An 18455-nucleotide genomic window follows, 5' to 3' on the forward strand; every position below is an offset into this window, starting at 1 on the left:
TTCCAGAATTGTTATTTCATTGGGATTACAAGGATTTTCTAAAATAGACATGTCAGTAGAGATAACAGGCTCTGTAAGCATTTATCGCTTATATAGTGAATATCTCTAATCTCATGCCAGCCGCGGCGCAGCTGATCTCAACGCGCCTGTACTCTACCCCCCCCACCTTTGCGGAAGCATCTAATTGCAAAGGCAAGTGGTGCTTCCTACTGACATCACCTGGGTGGCTTACCTGCCTTGTCTCCTTTCCCAAAGATGTAGGTTTGACCTTGCTATGGCCTGGCTATAGTCCTCATCATTGTTATTGACTCCTGTTCCTGATATTATTGTCCTTGACTTCTGATCTTGACTCTGACCTAGACATTGACCTTGTTCCTGGATTACTCTCTTTTCTCACCATTTGAATTTTTCGCATTGGTGCCTGTGGTTCTTCTCCTGATATCAACTCTAGACCTGACTCCAGACCTGACTCCTGACCTGACTCCAGACCTGACTCCAGACCTGACTCCTGACCTGACTCCAGACCTGAATCCTGACCTGACTCCTGACCTGACTCCTGACCTGACTCCACACCTGACTCCAGACCTGACTCCAGACCTGACTCCAGACCTGACTCCAGACCTGACACCAGACCTGACTCCTGACCTAACTCCTGACCACGGTTTTGTCCAATTCTCCAGCTTGCTCCCACTTAATCACTAATCCGTTGAGGAATTGGTGACTATTCTGAGGAAAACAAACTTGGAATCTGATTGGTAAATTTCATACTTTCTTGCGTAACTTAACCCCTTAAAGACGCAGCCTTGTTTTGGCCTAAAGGCTCAGAGCCCATTTTTCAAATCTGACGTATTTCACTTTATGTGGTAATAACGTCGCAATGCTTAAACCTATCCAAGTGATTCTGAGATTGTTTTCTCATGACACATTGGGCTTCATGTTTGTGGTAAAATTTGGTCGATATATTCAGTGTTTATTGGTGAAAAATTGCAAAATTTAGAGAAAATTTATAAAAAATAGCATTTTTCAGAATTTAAATGAATCTGCTTGTAAAACAGACGGTTATAACCCCCAAAATAGTTACTAGTTCACATTTCCCATATGTCTACTTTAGATTGGCATCATTTTTTTGAACATTCTTTTCTTTTTCTTGGACGTTACAAGGCTTAGAACATAAACAGCAATTTCTCATATTTTTAAGAAAATTTCAAAAGCCTTTTTTTTAAGGTACCTGTTCAGTTCCGAAGTGGCTTTGAGGGGCCTATATATTAGAAACCCCCATAAAACACCCCATTTTGAAAACTAGACCCCTCAAAGTATTCAAAACAGCATTTAGAAAGTTTATTTAACCCTTCAGGCATTTCACAGAAATTAAAGCAAAGTAGAGGTGAAATTTGCAAATTTAATTTTTCTTGCTGAATTTCAATTGTATTCAATTTTTTTCTGTAACACAGAAGGTTTTACCAGAGAAACACTACTAAATATGTATTGTCCAGATTCTGCAGTTTTTAGAAATGTCCTTCATGTGTCTCTAGTGCGCTCGTGGACTAAAACACAAGCCCTAGAAGCAAAGAAGCACCTAGTGCATTTTGAGGCCTCTTTTTTTATTAGAATATATTTTAGACAGCATGCCAGGTTTGAAGAGGTGTTGAGGTGTCAAAACAGTAGGAATCCCACAAAAGTGACCCCATTTCGGAAACTACACCCCTCAAGGAATTAATTTATGGTTGTTGTTACCATTTTGACCCCACAGTTTTTTCACAGCACCTATTTGAATTGGGCTGTGAAATTAAAATTTTCCAATAAGATGTCATTTTTGATAGAAAATTCTTATTTTCACAGGGAACAAAATACCCCATTTTGTTGCCCAATTCCTCCTGAGTGCAGCAATACCCCATTTATGGCGATAAACTGCCGTTTGGGCCCATGGGTGGCCTCAGAAGGGAAGGAGCGCTGTGTGTTCTTTTGGAGTGCAGATTTTGCTGGTTTGGTTTTCGGGTGCCATGTCGCATTTGCAGAGCCCCAGAGGTATCAAAGCAATGGAAAACCACCAGAAGTGACCCCATTTTGGAAACTACACCCCTCAAGGAATTAATTTATGGGTAATGTGACAATTTAGACACCATAGTTTTTTCACAGAACTTCTTTGAATTGGGCTGGGAATTCAAACAAAATTAATTTTTTCCAATAATATGTAGTTTTATTGCCCAATTTGTCCTGAGTGCGGCAATGCTCAATTTGTGGTGATAAACTGACGTTTGGGCCCATGGGAGGGCTCAGAAGGAAAGGACGACCATTTGGCCTACTGGGGATTTTCTAGTGCGAAGTCATGTATGCAGAATCCCCTGAGGTACCAGTACACTTGAAACTCACAAGAAGTGACCCCGTTTTAAAAACTACACCCCTTAAGGCATTCATCTAGAGGTGTAGTGAGCATTGTGACCGGAGACATACACCCCATAAACTGTAATGTGGGTTCTCCCGGGTATGGCAATACCCTCCATGTGGCTGTTATCAGCTGCCTGGGCACACAGCAGGGACCAGAGGGGAAAGATGAGGGTGATAAGCTGTGCGGAGTGCATCAGTATATGTAAAACTGGGGTAGATTAAAAATGAAGGGACGTATGATACATTTTGAAGCACTCTTTTATACAGAGCCTTAGTTTTTCAGGACACGTGTCACATTGATATATTGTGTCCTCCCTTATCCCCCTCTTATAGCAGGACTTTGTACCTCTTTTGACTTTTTCCTTTCTTGCCAGTTTGGGGAACTTCTCCTGGAAAGTGTTGCCCTGGTGCGATGCGTGTGGCCCCGCTTCCAGAAGTACTGGGTGCCCCCCCTTCTTGGACCCTAAAAATGAGTTTCTTGATAACCACCTCTTGAAATTTCAGGAAAGTTCCCCTCTGGCCTGTACATCGACGTAGCACGTACACATTGTAGAATGCCATCTGTATGATGTGCACGGCCAGCTTCTTATACCACACCGCATGGCGCTGTAGGGCTTCAGGACTTGATCTGACCAGTCCACCCCTCCCATGTACCTATTGTAGTCCAGGATGCAGTCTGGTTTGGGGGTCTCTGTACTGGTACCTCGTACAGGTACATGGGTACTGGTGTGGCATCTCTCTTGTCCTTGTACTTGACACACAATATGTTGCTGCTAGAATGTGCCCTGCTCTCACCCCTTCTGAGTGTTTGCCCAAGCAGAGTCTTAGGGAGGCCTCTCAGATTTCTTCTTGCAGTGCCGTATGCCGCAGGACTTCTGGAAGCGAGGCACTTGAAGAGTGGGACGCTGGTATAAAAATTATCCAGGTAGAGGTGGTAACCCTGGTCCAGCAGCACCAAATCCCACACAATTTTTGCATTAACTCCCAGTAAGGGGGGGCATTCTGGTGGCTGAATACTGGTGTCCTTCCCTTCATATATCCTAAATTTGTAGGTATACCCTGATGCACTCTCACACAGCTTATACATCTGCACGCCATACCTTGCCCTCTTACCCGGCAGGTACTCGCGGAATTGAAGCTTCCCTTTAAAATGTACCAAGGAATCATCAATAGAAATACACGTCTCAGTGGTGTATGCTTGGGAAAACAGGGCACTGAAACGGTCTTTTATGGGTCTCCGTTTATACAAACGGTCAAAACTGGGGTCGTCTTGGAGTAGACAATGCTCATTAGGAGAAGCAAAGTATTGCCTCATATTTATTTTTTTTTTAGATTCCAGTTCAGTTCTGAAGTTGCTTTGTGGGGCCTATATATTAGAGACCCCTATCAAACACCCCATTTTAAAAACTAGACCCCTCAAAGTATTCAGAACAGCATTTAGAAAGTTTATGAACTCTTTAGGTGTTTCACAGGAATTTAGAGCAAAGAAGAGGTGAAATTGACATATTTATTTTTGTCAGAAAATCCTTTTCATACCATTTTTTTCTATAACACAAAAGGTTTTACCAGAGAAACGCAACTTAATACTTATTGCCCAGATTCTGCAGTTTTGAGAAATATCCCACATGTGGCCCTAGTGCGGTAATGGACTGAAGCACCTGCCTCCGAAGCAAAGGACCACCTAGAGGATTTTGAGACCTCTTTTTTATTAGACACCATGTCCGGCTTGAAGAGGTCTTGTGGTGCCAAGACAGTGGAATTCCCCAAAAGTGACCCTATTTTGGAAACTAGACCCTTTGAGGAATTCATTGTAGTTTTCTTGGGGTGCATGCAGCTTTTTGATCAGTTTTTATTCTATTTTTAGGTGGCGTGGTGACTAAAAAAACAGCAATTCTACTATTGTTTTTTAATTCTATTTTATTCTATTTTTTTACAGCGTTCACCGTGCGCTATAAATTATACATTGACTTTATTCTGCGGGGCGATACGATTACGGCGATACCAGATGTTTAGATTTTTTTTTATGTCTTATGGCGTTTGCACAATAAAATATGTTTTGTAAAAAATCATTTACTTTTTTATGTTACCTTATTCTAAGCGCCAGAACTTTTTTATTTTTCCATCAATAAAGCCGTGCAAGGACTTATTTTTTGTGTAACGAACTGTAGTCTCGATCAGCACCCTTTTTAGGTACATGCGACTTTTTGATCTCTTTTTATTAAATTTTTTGGGAGGTGAAGTGACCAAACAATTGTGATTCTGGTATGGTTTATTATTATTTTCTTTTACGGCGTTCACCGTGCGGGATAAATAATGAAATTATTTTGTAGATCAGGCCGTTACGGACGCGGCAATACCAATTATGTATAGTTTATTTGTTTACTTATCTATTTTTATTAATAATAAATGACTGATAAGGGAAAAAGGGGGATTTTTACTTTTATTACTTTTAAAACTTTTATTTTCTTATTTTTACACGTCTTTTTTTACTTTATTACTTTGTCCCACTAGGGGACTTGAGGGCAGGAGGCCCTGATCGCTAATCTAATGCACTGCACTACATGCGTAGTGCAGTGTATTAGAGCTGTCAGCTACTCACTGACAGCAAGCATAGTGGGTTCTGACTTTGTCAGGACCCACTAGGCTTCCGTCGATGGCATAGCCGGACGCCATTGTTTGGTGTCCGGCTGCCTTAGTCACCATTGCCGGCCGCTATCATGTAGCAGGCCGGCGATGGCAGCTTAACCCCTAAAAAGCCGCGATCTCTATTGAACACGGCTTTTAAGGGGTTAATCAGCGGGGACAGCAGACAGCAGCTATCACAGCTCCTGTGTGTGTCGGGAAGACGGCCGAAACGGCCGTTACTCCTGTGACGTACTATTAGGTCATGGAGCGCGAAAATATACAGTTACCATGACCTAATAGTACGTCTAGGAGCGGGTATGGGTTAAGGATGAAGAACGAGGAGATTCCTTAGAGCAGTCAAACCAATGCCCTACCGATTGTGGCTTAGAAGATCCAACTATCTAGTCAGAAACATAACAGCCCCCATAACGGTATCAGCCCAGTTTCCCCATAACAGGGACGTCCACAGTGCTCCCAGTGACAGTATTTCCTTAACAATGACACTCACAGTTCTACCCCTGTGTGCCCTCATAAGAGTGAGAGGCAAAGTGCCCCCGTACCAATGACAGCCACAGGGATCATAATAAAAGTAACAGACATCACACCCCCAGAACTAGTACCCCCAGCAACTACATATCTCTTCCATGCCTTGCTTATGCTCTTCTCCACTTGTGTAAAGCATCTGTATGCTCAGAGACAGTGTCAGTAATGCTTCCAGCCCCAAGTTGACATAGTTGATCATTACTGGTACAAATGATTTCTTTCATATTCTGAGATGACGGGCCAAGATGACCAGCTTTGAAAAAATACATCATTTTGCGATACTCTGTCACGAGATGTCTATGCGATATGTGTATATGTGTGGCCATCCAGTGGTTGTGATGTGAATTGCAGCCTGCCAAGGGTTTTTCTAGCATGTTGCGATATTGTATTGAAACGGTTTCATGAGTAATTGGCGTCCTTAACCAAATTTATGCTAAGGTAAGGGTGGACACATCTGTATGTCCCAGTCAATGGCTGATCATCATTAGGGCCCAAAGTACAATGCAGTTTTGTCGCACTTTTGCCGTGATTTTGCTGCGAATCGGTGAATCGTTACATTTTGTATTTCCTGCAAATGGACCTGCAGACATAACGGTCACATGACCTTATGTCTGCAGTTCTTGTTAATGTTTAGAGACATGCTGGTTAAATGACCGTTAGTCCAAGAACAGCAGCAAGAGAGAAGACCTGAGGTGAGCTGCTGGGTAAGTATAAGGGGATGGATTTGTTTAAGGGGTCTGGGGGTCTGTATTTAGGGGCTCTGGGGTCTCTATTAGTTTAAGGGGTCTGGAGTCTGTATTTAGGGGGTCTGGTCTGGGGTCTGTATTAGTTTGGAGGTCTAGTCTGGGGTCTGTAGTAGTTTAGGGGTCTGGGTCTATATTAGTTTAGGGGTCTGGTGTCTGTATTAGTTTAGGGGAGTTTATATAGGGGGACTGTATTTAGAGGTCTGGGTTCTGTATTAGTTTAGGGGGTCTGGTCTGGGGTCTGTATTAGTTTAGGGAGTCAGGACAGGGGTCATTATTAGGTTAGGGGGTCAGGTCTGGGGTCTGTACTTATTTAGGGTGCTTGTTCTGGCATCTGTATTTGTTTGGGAGTCTGGTATGGGGACTGCAATAGTTTAGAAGGCCTGGGGTCTGTAAGCATTCTAGTTTATTAATCTGAGTAAAAGGGGTTGTCCGGGCACATGGATAGATCATCAATATGAAAAACCGTCTGTGCCCGGACAATGTATGGCCCTGGGTCTTGGTGTCTGAATTTTTGTGTTTCTATAAAGGCTGGAAATGGCTGAAGAAGCGAGGGGCAAAGATGTCTCATCAGGAGAAGTCGCCATACCGGTCTGTGTCAGATGGAGAAGAAAAGAGAACGTCTCCCATCAGGAGAAGTCGCCACACCGGTCTGTGTCAGATGGAGAAGAAAAGAGAACGTCTCCCATCAGGAAAAGTCGCCATACCGGTCTGGTCAGATGGAGAAGAAAAGATAATGACTCACATCAGGAGGAGTCGCCATACCTGTCTGTGTCAGATGGAGAAGAAAAGAGAACGACTCCCATCAGGAGAAGTCGCTATACCGGTCGGGTCAGATGGAGAGGAAAAGAGAACGACTCTGATCAGGAGAAGTTACCATACCAGTCTGTGTCAGATGGAGATGAAAAGAGAACGACTCACATCAGGAGAAGTCGCCACACCGGTCTGTGTCAGATGGAGAAGAAAAGATAATGACTCCCATCAGGAGAAATCGCCACACCGGTCTGTGTCAGATGGAGAAGAAAAGAGAACGACTCCCATCAGGAGAAGTCGCCATACTGGTCGGGTCAGATGGAGAGGAAAAGAGAACAACTCCGATCAGGAGAAGTCACCATACCGGTTGGGTCAGATGAAGAAGAAAAGGAATCGTAATACCTATTTGTCAATGCTAGTACAGAAAGGTGGTGTTCACTATAGAGACGGCAGAGCTGCGGTAGAAAAGGGGGGCCCAAGTTTGTGGAACTGAAAAATTGTATAAGAGACCTTAATAGCTGGTGAGCACAAAACTAGAATACCGCAAAGAGAATTGCCAAAGTCAATAGGAGCCCATTTTTTTTCCAAACTACTTATGACTGATACAACTAGTTTAAAAATGGAAGATAACTTTATTGCTTAACAAAGGACATACAACATCAATTTTCAAATTATAATGTGTGCTGGCAAGTAAGGTGAGTGCACTGACCATCCCCCCTATCCGGTCATCAGTATATTATAGATGGGGGTCCGACACTATGATTAAATTAGAAGTGGAAACAAGGACTATGATTAACCCCTTAGTGACCAGCCCATTTTAGGCCCTAATGACCAAGCTATTTTATTCGTTTTTCTATAGTCGCATTCAAAGAGCTATAACGTTCTTATTTTTTCTTCTACATAGCTGTATGAGGACTTGTTTTTTGCGGGATTAGTTGTGCTTTTTAATGGCACCATTTTTGGGTACATATAATTTTTATATTAACTTTTATTAACCTTTTTGGGGGGGATTATAAAAAAAACTGAAATTCCGCCATTGTTCTATGTGTTTTTAAATTGACGCCGTTCACTGTGCGACATAAATAACATGTTACCTTTATTCTATGGGTCGGTACGATTACGGCGATACCACATATGTGGAGGTTTTTTTTTTTTTTACGACTTTTGCACAATAAAAACACTTTTGAACTAAAATTATTTGTTTTTGCATCGTCGCTTTCCAAGATCCGTAATTTTTTTATTTTTCCATCAATGTAGTGATTTTTTGGGCTTGTTTTCTGCGGGACAAGACGTAGTTTTGAATGGTACTGTTTTGGGGTGCATGGGACTTATTGATTCATTTTTATTATGACTTTTTTGGGGGGCAATGGAAAAAAATTGCAATTTCGCCATGGTTTTTTGCGTTTTTTTTTTACGGTGTTCACTTTGCGGTTAAATTACATATTAACTTTATTAATGGAGTCATTACGGTCGCGGCGATACCACATATGTGTACTTTTTTTTTTTTTACACTTTTACTAAATAAAACCACTTTTTATGGAAAAAAATGGTTTTATTTTTTACTGTACTTTTTATTATTAATATTTATTTCACTTTGATGACTTATTTTATTAGTCCCACTAGGGGACTTTACTGTGCGATCATCCGATCGCTGCTATAATGCTCTGGTATACTTCGTATACCAGAGCATTATTGCCTGTCAGTGTAAATCTGACAGGCAATCTGTTAGGACGTGCCTCCGGCGCGTCCTAACAGGAATATGTCCAGGGCAGACCTGGGGGCTTTTATCAAGCCCCCGGCTGCCATGACACCCCATCGGAGACCCGCGATTGCATTCGCGGGCCGCCGATGGGTGACAGAGGGAGCGCACTCCCTCTGTAAACAAAGTTAAATGCCGCGGTCGCTATTGACGGCGGCATTTAACGGGTTAAACGGCCGCGATCGAAGTAAACTTCGATCGCGGGCGTTGGTGCAGGAGCTCAGCTGTCATCAGACAGCAGAGCCCCGGCTCCTGCCTGCACGGGAGACCTGTGCAGGACTTAGACTAGGCTGACGTGAAAAGGCGTCAGCCTAGCCTAAAGCCCATTAGTGAATCACGTAAAAAGGCGTATTAGTGGTCACTAAGGGGTTAAATTAGAAGTGGACACAAGGACTGTGATTAAATTAGAAGTGGACACAAGGACTATGATTAAATTAGAAGTGGACACAAGGACTATGATTAAATTAGAAGTGGACACAAGGACTATGATTAAATTAGAAGTGGACACAAGGACTATGATTAAATTAGAAGTGGACATGTACATGTTGTATATAGATGGAGGGTGGCAGTTAGAATCATCTCCTCTGCTGGGCGCAAGGAGCCCCAGTCCGACCCAATTGTATGCACCCTAGATAATCACCTATGAGATAAAGAGCAGAATGGCCGCCATAAGTCTCTTGAGTCTTACCATTGTGATGAGAGAGAATAGACACGGAGCAGCGAGGATGAGCAGCAGCCTCTTCATTGTCCCTCATATGAGTGTCTTCTCCAGTTACCCTCCAGCCTGCAGTCATCACTGAGGACGCCGTACTTTGTTCTTGGCAAACAAAGTAATAATGGATATGAGTCTTCCGGTTGTAACAAATTAGCCATAATCAGATATACTACACTGAGTATGTATTTAAAAACAAACTTTTCTCTCCTTGTCAAAGTGTGTACAATGTTCCAATGATGTTAAGTGTATGTCATATGCTTATTACACGGTAACATCTTTTAAAGTCACTTAGTTGAATATAAGTTTATTTATTTAATTTCTGTCACTCCAACATTTCCTTTTATTTTCATTCATTTTCAATTTAGAGTTGTTGTTTTTATTACAATTTTTTACCATGCATAAATTACACCTAGCAGCTGACTACCAAGCACAAGAGGGTTAAATGTCTCTCGTAGATTTCATCCATTCAGAATATATGTTGTGCTAGATCCTGGTCCGCGCAGCGGTCCAATTCTCATGTAAACACATATATGTATAACCTATTTATATAGGATTAACTAATTATCTTGGCGCTAATACAATAAAGTTCGTTCTATACACTTAGTTAGCAATCAATAAACAGGTCCTATACTTACGATCGATCGGTGTCGTTCCTGTCAGGTTTCCAACGCTGGAGGGGACACTTCCGGTATTGCGGTCCACCGTTACCATGCACTATGGTACGCAAGCATAAAAAATAAAAAAAGAATGACATATCAAACCGGAAGTGCCTGAATACAGTGATCAATGAACATGACCACAGCAGAATAAATTATCATTGAACTTAGGCTCTAACATAGATACTTTTAATAAGCCTGTACTATATCTGATCCTCCTTTAAAACATATTATAAATTATACAAACATATTCTGTTAATTATAGAAACAGACGGAAAGTGTGTAAACACACGTAGACACCAATTAGCGCCACTTACCAACACCGGTGTAACACAGTATATATGGCGCACATCCCTCTGAGTCAGCTAGCTTCAGCCATGATTAAGGACGCTCGAAGCGTCTGAAACGCGTAGGCTGCCTATCAACCATTATCAACCATTTTTCCCTACACTATCAGGATGGCACGCTGTGCTCTTCACCCCTGTTTTTACTAGCCAAAATTTTTGGCCCATTAAACTTGGAAAAACTCCCTCCATTTTACTGAATCGTCTGTGCTGGATCCAAACTCCTTTTTCTCTGGTCTTGTCTACTGTGTGCCCACACAATAGATCCGTGCACGTCTATCTCTAGAACTACATCAGCAACAAAGGTGAGCTGGAGGTGTCTCTTTTTTACCTACTTTTGGCCGCCATAAGTCTCTTGAGTCTTAAAGAGGCTCTGTCACCAGATTTTGCAACCCCTATCTGCTATAGGCGTTGCAATGTAGATTACAGTAAGGTTTTTATTTTTAAAAAACGAGCATTTTTGGCCAAGTTATGACCATTTTTGTATTTATGCAAATGAGGCTTGCAAAAGTCCAAGTGGGCGTGTTTAAAGTAAAAGTCCAAGTGGGCGTGTATTATGTGCGTACATCGGGGCGTTTTTAATACTTTTACTAGCTGGGCGTTCTGACGAGAAGTATCATCCACTTCTCTTCAGAACACCCAGCTTCTGGCAGTGCAGACACAGCCGTGTTCTCGAGAGATCACGCTGTGACGTCACTCACTTCCTGCCCAAGGTCCTGCATCGTGTCGGCCACATCGGCACCAGAGGGTACAGTTGATTCTACAGCAGCATCAGCGTTTGCAGGTAAGTAGCTACATCGACTTACCTGCAAACGCCGATGCTGCTGCAGAATCAACTGTAGCTTCTGGTGCCGATGTGTCCTCGCTTGTCCGACACGATGCAGGACCTGTGAGTGATGTCACAGCGTGATCTCTCGAGAACACGCTCTGTGTCTGCACTGCCAGAAGCTGGGCGTTCTGAAGAGAAGTGGATGATACTTCTCGTCAGAACGCCCAGCTAGTAAAAGTAGTAAAAACGCCCCGATGTACGCACATAATACACGCCCAGTTGTACTTTTACTTTAAACACGTCCACTTGGACTTTTGCAAGCCTCATTTGCATAAATACAAAAATGGTCATAACTTGGCCAAAAATGCTTGTTTTTTAAAATAAAAACTTTACTGTAATCTACATTGCAGCGCCTATCTGCTGCAATAGCAGATAGGGGTTGCAAAATCTGGTGACAGAGCCTCTTTAACATTGTGATGAGAGAGAATAGACACAGAGCAGCGAGTGTTTTTGGACTTAGATTTGCGCACGCTGCTATTCTATGTCAGCTTTATTTCTGATTCTATAGGCCTAGGAACAGAATCTGGATGAGATTATTCCATTACTGGTGGAACTACAGAACCCAGCTGACCGCCATCTAGAAAAATACCTAAACTGCTATTTTCTTTCTCACCTGGTGTGAAGCGGAGTAGTATCTCCTACATGCAGGACTGGTTTGTGAACTTTTGGCCATCTGAGGGGATAAAAGTAAAGGTTTGAATTTTTTACTACAAAATAAATAAACAAATTACCTTGAACCTCTTGACATTGAGCCTGCAATCAAAGACAATTTAAAGCAATATCCCAAGAAAATAATTAAAGTAATATAGGCTTACTAATACTAGACATCTAAGTAGATTAATGGTCATCATGGTTCTATTCCTGAAAACAGATTAGATATAGACACACACATACATAGATACATACATACATACATACATATATACATACATACATACATACATACATACATACATACATACATACATACATACATACATACAGTATATACAATCACAGATAAAAAAAACAAAAAAAAACATAAAACATTCTGTATACAATTTGGCCAAAAAGTAACCATTTCCATAGGGGAAAAAAAATGCTAGGAGCCACATTATTCCTGAAATATTTACCCACTCTCCAGATCACATAGAGGGTCTGATCAGGGTCTACTTTATACTTTTCTGTCCATGTGTGAGTGGTTAGCTAATGTTTCCCAGAGAGCACAGCCTCTCTTTTTGTATATCTCGATACTATCTGCAGTGCCTATCGGAGCCACCAAGATGTAGCCTGGTGGCGATATAGGTAGTTCAGGAGAAGACTGGATTTGCAACCTTATATCGGATGGGACACTAAGGATACCGATGTATGGTTGCAGTTGATGATGTCAAAGCGGCCCTTTCCTGTCTCCTTACCTGCTGACTCTGCCTACCCCTTCACTGTTAGTGTTGGTTCAGTCACTTGTACAGATACCTGCTGGCTCTTTAATGAAGAGCACTGCCGGATTGATGCATTCTGTAAACTCCGGCATGAGTGTTCCACCTGCGGGGGCACCCATTCCGCTCTCTGCTGCCAGAGGGACACTCTCACTCTGACCCGTTCTCAAAGCCACGGTAAGCAAGTAGAAACCAATGTGCATCCCAGGGATGCTGCGATGGCTCAACCTATATTACAAGAAAGGGGAACCCACCATTCTTTCTGCTTTGGGTTCTTCACCACCTTTGTTCCTTGTTCCAGGAGGAGGTGAGGGAAAAGGGCTTCAAGGAGGTGGAATTGGGCCACATAGTGGGCCCCTTTGATTCCCTGCCTTTTCCTAACTTGAACATCTTCCCATTGGTGTTGTTCCCAAGGATACAGGAAAATTCAGTCTCATACCTCAGCGCTCCTATCCCAAGGTTCTGTGAATAATGGCATCAATAAAAATTTGGCCGCTATTTTTTGGGTTGCCTTTGACAGGGTGGTCACTTTGGTCCACGCAGCGGGCCTGGGAGCACCCTTGGCAAAGTCCAACACAGAATTGGCTTTTGGTTTTTGGCCTGTACATGAGGACTACTTTCTCCTCCTTGGTTCTCAGACAGTTCCTTTTTTTATGACATACTGTATGTTTACCCATGTGGTGTTCAAATTCTTGTTACTATTTCAAAGTTTTTGGTTTCTTTCTAGAATGGGCGGTTCGTTATGAAACTGGTTGTTCTGCAGCTATCCAATATCTAGAGGATTTTGTCTTTGTTGGCCCGGCTGAGACTTTGGTATTTGGTCCGTTTGGCCTTCCTTTATCTGCTATTAAGACCTTAGGCCCTGTACAGGTTATTTCCTTTTTAAGTCTGGAAATCAATTTGTGGACTATGGTATTTCATCTTCCAGCTTAAAAGCCTGATGGACTACGTGAGACAATTGCCTTGTTCCTCTACACTCTGACAAGTACACTTTCTACATAGTTAAGTTGTTTTGACGGCAAGAAGTTTGAGTATTTTTGATCAGTGTATTTACTTTAGTTATAGTGAATCAATGTGGGGGAGGGGATTTTACATAGTCGAGTACCATTATTATGACCACCAGCTAATATCCAAAGTGACCGCCGTGTGCAGCATGGACAACAGTAGACGGCTGTGAGTGATCAATAAGGTGCTGGTCAGTTGTCTCAGGTATCTGGCCCCATGCTGACTGCAGAAAATGCTACATTTGCTGGAGGGTGCGTGGGGGAGGATCCATAGAGCGAACAAGATGATCAATTGGGTTAAAATTTGGCTAAATAGGGGCCCAGGCAAGTATTTGGAAGTCTTGGTCGTGCTCTTCCAACCACTGTTGGACATTTCTAGCCGCGGGACCTGTCGCATTGTCTTGCGGGAGCATTACATTTTCCCCAGGGAAGACAATCAGCATGTATGGGTGGACGTGACCTGCAACGATGGATTCATACCCAAATCGCCTCAGAATGTCATCCAGTTGGATGAGTGGCCCAGAGAAAGCCATGAAAAAATTCCTCAGATCATAACGCTGCCACCACCGGCTTGTGTTCTTCCAGCAATGCTTGCAGGGTTTTTGTTCTCTGATGTTTCTCACCTGACATGCCAACGTCCATCCGTTCCATGAAGCAAAAAACATGACTCATCAGAGAAAACAAACCTTTGCCAATCATCGGTGGTTCAAATCCGATACTGCCGTGCAAATTGAGGCCTTTTTTCAGCTTCACCTTTGTTACATAGGAGCAGTGACCATCCGTCTGCTTCAGAGCCCCAAACGCAGTAGGTTCCTTGAACTGTTGTTTTAGACAAACATCTGGTAGTCCCCTGGTTGATTTTCACGGTGAGCTGCTCCACTGTAGCGTGCCGTTTGGCTCTCGCGCAACTTCGTAGCCGACGTTCACCTCTCACATCAATGGCATGTCGTGCTCTGCAGTTTCCACGTCGGTTATTCCCAATGCTGACATTTGACCACTCACGATACACTTTCACCACAGCAGCACCCGAACTGTTTACAAACTGCTCTGTGTGAGAAATACCGCCACCCTGGGCCAGAAAGCCAATAATCAGCCCTTATTACAACGCTGATAAATCGCCCCTTTTACCCATAGCAACAATGAGTGATATGTGATGAGACCGCCTATAGCACACCGTATATACCCACCAAGCCAGACCACCACACATCACTTCCTTCATGTGCTACGCGCTGCCAATGTCGAAAGTAGGAGGTGGTTAGAATAATGGGACTCGACTGTGTATATTAATAGGAAATTATAAGACAAACTTGGAAACTTTTTTCCATTCAGTTTTACAATTTCTATTCTATAATTATAAAAATCCAGTTTTAAGAATATGACTGTTCCCTCCAGAGATCATTAGTGGAATCTCCCCCAGCTTCGTTACGCCACTTGTGTAATATTTCCTCTATAAAAATGACACCAAGTAATAACCTCACGTCTTATATATTCCACACACAAGAAGAAAGAATTCTGCTTCGTTCCATACAGAAGAATCAAGATCTTTATCCGCAGACTCACTCAATGATGCAATGTACAGTATATTATGTGTTTCCACAATTATGTAAATAGGAGATTTATGCTAATAATTTTTTTTTGTTTTTAACCAATTCAGGACCATTTTGAGCACCCTTTAGTTAAACGGCTTTAACTTTTTTATTTGTTGGCTAGCGACGTGATTTTTGCAATGTTTTTTTATGATCAATGCAGATTTCTTTATCATTTTTATACAGATAATTTTTGTTTTTTTAGCAATTTTAGGCTTATCAGTTAACAATAACACCTAATTTTTTATTGTGATAATATAGTGTTACTCTACAAAAAATACATTTTATTTGTGATCGTCTTTGTCTATCGTAAATTTTGCAATGATACACCTCTATTTTAAAACTATTGTGTTAGGGCTATCGTTACGACAATGATTGGCGGGGGAGCATTTTTCGAGGTTTCTTTTATGTGTATTTTTTTTCTTTTTTATGAGTACAGAGGCGACAAAAGTGGTGAAAACTGCTCCTGCCTTCTTTCCAGGGTCCCAGCCAGTGTTTGACTGACGGGCACTCAACATTCAGCTGCCCAATCGCTCAGGCAGCAAGCTTAAACCTGTGCCATATTTATATAGGGGACGGTTTCTAATTAAACCCATAAAATATAACTTCAACTTTATAACGTATGTATAAAGATATATTTATACAATGTATATAAGGTCCCAAAGTTACCAATTCCATTATTTTCATAATTTTTTCATGACTCATTTGTTAAAAATGCAGTGGACGGTGGAAGAAGTAGATGGTTCTGACCACTGTATAGCGGGCGTGCATCAGTATGGCAACTGTGCTCCTATTTACTTGAATAGGAGTAGAGCTGCAGTACTGAAGCCCTGCCGCTATACTATGACTGGAGCCAAATGTTTCCGAGAAGGAAATCCGTTGTTCAGAGGCAGCCAAAACAGTTGATCCGTGCTGGGTCCGGGAGTCGGACCCCAACTGATCATATACTGATGACTTATCTTGTGGATAGGTCATCAGCATAAAAAACCTCTCCGCGATCGGACAACCCCTTTGAGTATAGAATTTTAAAAGAATGAAAATAAAAGTAGTAGTTGTAATAATAATAATAATGATAATAATAATAATAACAACAATTATGTAAAAGGTAAAACATATTTTTCTCTAGAGCTTATGAAAAATCACCCCGTGCCCAGACATCCTGTTTAAGATCTCTCATAATCTCTCTCTCTTATTTTATTTTCTAAAAGACTTTTGTCTTTCAGTAGAATAAATCAATAAAATACCCAGGTTATAAAAACCTCATCATCCAAATAAATTATTTATGGCTGTTCCCGTCTACTGCCTACAGAAGAGAAATCCAGACAATGTGTTGGGAAACAATTAGTTTATTACATTTCGTTTTATTCCGTTTTCTTTGAGAAGTTCATCTTTCTGAATATGCAGCACAGTAATTCCAGCACGGTGACTGAAATTGTCCTCTTGGGATTTCAGAATTTACAAAATTTTCATCTTTGTTTCTCTCTTCTTCTTCTGATCATCTTCTGTGTGACTGTATGTAGAAACCTCCTCATCATTCTAGTGGTGTCCTACAGCCAGCCGCTCCACTCTCCCATGTACTTCTTCCTCACACAACTCTCCTTAATTGATCTTTTACTCTCCACCGCCATAGTGCCCAACATGCTCCATATTGTGTTGTATGAAGGAAGTTCTGTGTCTTTTATCGGGTGTTTGATACAATTTAATGTTTTTTCAGCCTCAGAAACATTGGAATGTCTTCTCCTGGCCGTGATGTCCTATGACAGGTATCAGGCAATCTGTAACCCTCTACATTACACCTCCGTCATGGACCTGACATTTTGTCTAAGGGTATGTTCACACGCACTAATTACGGACGTAATTCGGGCGTTTTTGCCCCGAATTACGTCTGAAAATAGCGCCTCAATAGCGCTGACAAACATCTGCCCATTGAAAGCAATGGACAGACGTTTTGTCTGTTCACACGAGGCGTAATTTACGCGCCGCTGTCAAATGACGGCGCGTAAATAGACGCCCGCGTCAAAGAAGTGACCTGTCACTTCTTTGGCCGTGATTGGAGCCGTTATTCATTGACTCCAATGAATAGCAGCGCCAATTACGTCTGTAATTGACGCGGCGTTCAAGCGCCTGCACATGCCGGTACGGCTGAAATTACGGGGATGTTTTCAGGCTGAAACATCCCCGTAATTTCAGCCGTTACGGACGCCCTCGTGTGAACATACCCTCAGAGCTGTTCTCTTGTGTTGGGTGATGATCTCTCTTCTGTTTACAGTGTCAGGGACAATGAGCTGTTTACAGTTCTGTGGACCTAACATCATTGAACATTTCTTCTGTGATTTAGATCCTTTACTTGAACTTTCCTGTTCAGACACTTTTATAGTGAAAATATCAGATATGATACTCGCTGGACCGTTTGGACTTTGTCCATTTTTTGTGATTTTAATCTCATATGTGTATATTATCGTCACCATACTGAAGATCCCATCTGTGACTGGGAGGCAGAAGACCTTCTTCACCTGTAGCTCTCACCTGGCTGTGGTGTCCATGTTTTATGGGTCAATTATTTGCATCTATTTATTTCCAAATACCGGCAATGTAAAAAAAAACTCTCCCTGTTCTACACGGTTATAACTCCACTTTTTAACCCTATGATCTACAGTCTAAATAACAGAGATATTAAGCAGGCTCTTAGAAAGCTAATGAGAAACAATTTCACTTCCTTCAAATGAGCTGATTTATTTGTTCTTCTTCGTTGTCTGTCAAGTACTAATAGCTCTTTGTTAAGCAGGTTAGGAACTGCGGGGTGTAAAATACAACACAGCATATGGTAAATGCTTATGTCCAGTAGGTGCAGAGGCATTATCTACATACACTGTATGGACAAAGTATGGGGACACATCTCAATCATTGAATTCCGGTGTTTCCTTCAGTCCATTCCCCCAGGTGTATAACATCCAGCACTCGCCATGCAGTCACTTTACAGACATTTGTGATATAATGGGTCATTGTAAAGAGATCACTGAACTCCAGCGCGGTCCTGTAATAGGACGCCACCATTGTAACAAGTCATTTTCGGAAATTTCTTCCCCCTTAGATATTCC

The 18455-nt window shown here is 42.0% G+C and overlaps 2 pseudogenes; one reads left to right on the forward strand and one right to left on the reverse strand.

Annotated features, from left to right (window-relative positions):
* Nucleotides 1–9553, reverse strand: part of LOC142750637 (NXPE family member 3-like) — a 28362-nt pseudogene extending 18809 nt beyond the window's left edge.
* Nucleotides 9554–12715: 3162 nt separating this feature from the next.
* On the forward strand, nt 12716–18083 carry LOC142750638 (olfactory receptor 11L1-like; annotated as a pseudogene).
* The last annotated feature ends 372 nt before the right edge of the window (nt 18084–18455 follow it).

The sequence above is a fragment of the Rhinoderma darwinii genome, chromosome 3 (genome assembly GCF_050947455.1).
Source record: "Rhinoderma darwinii isolate aRhiDar2 chromosome 3, aRhiDar2.hap1, whole genome shotgun sequence".
In the NCBI taxonomy this organism is placed as follows: Eukaryota; Metazoa; Chordata; class Amphibia; order Anura; family Rhinodermatidae; genus Rhinoderma; species Rhinoderma darwinii.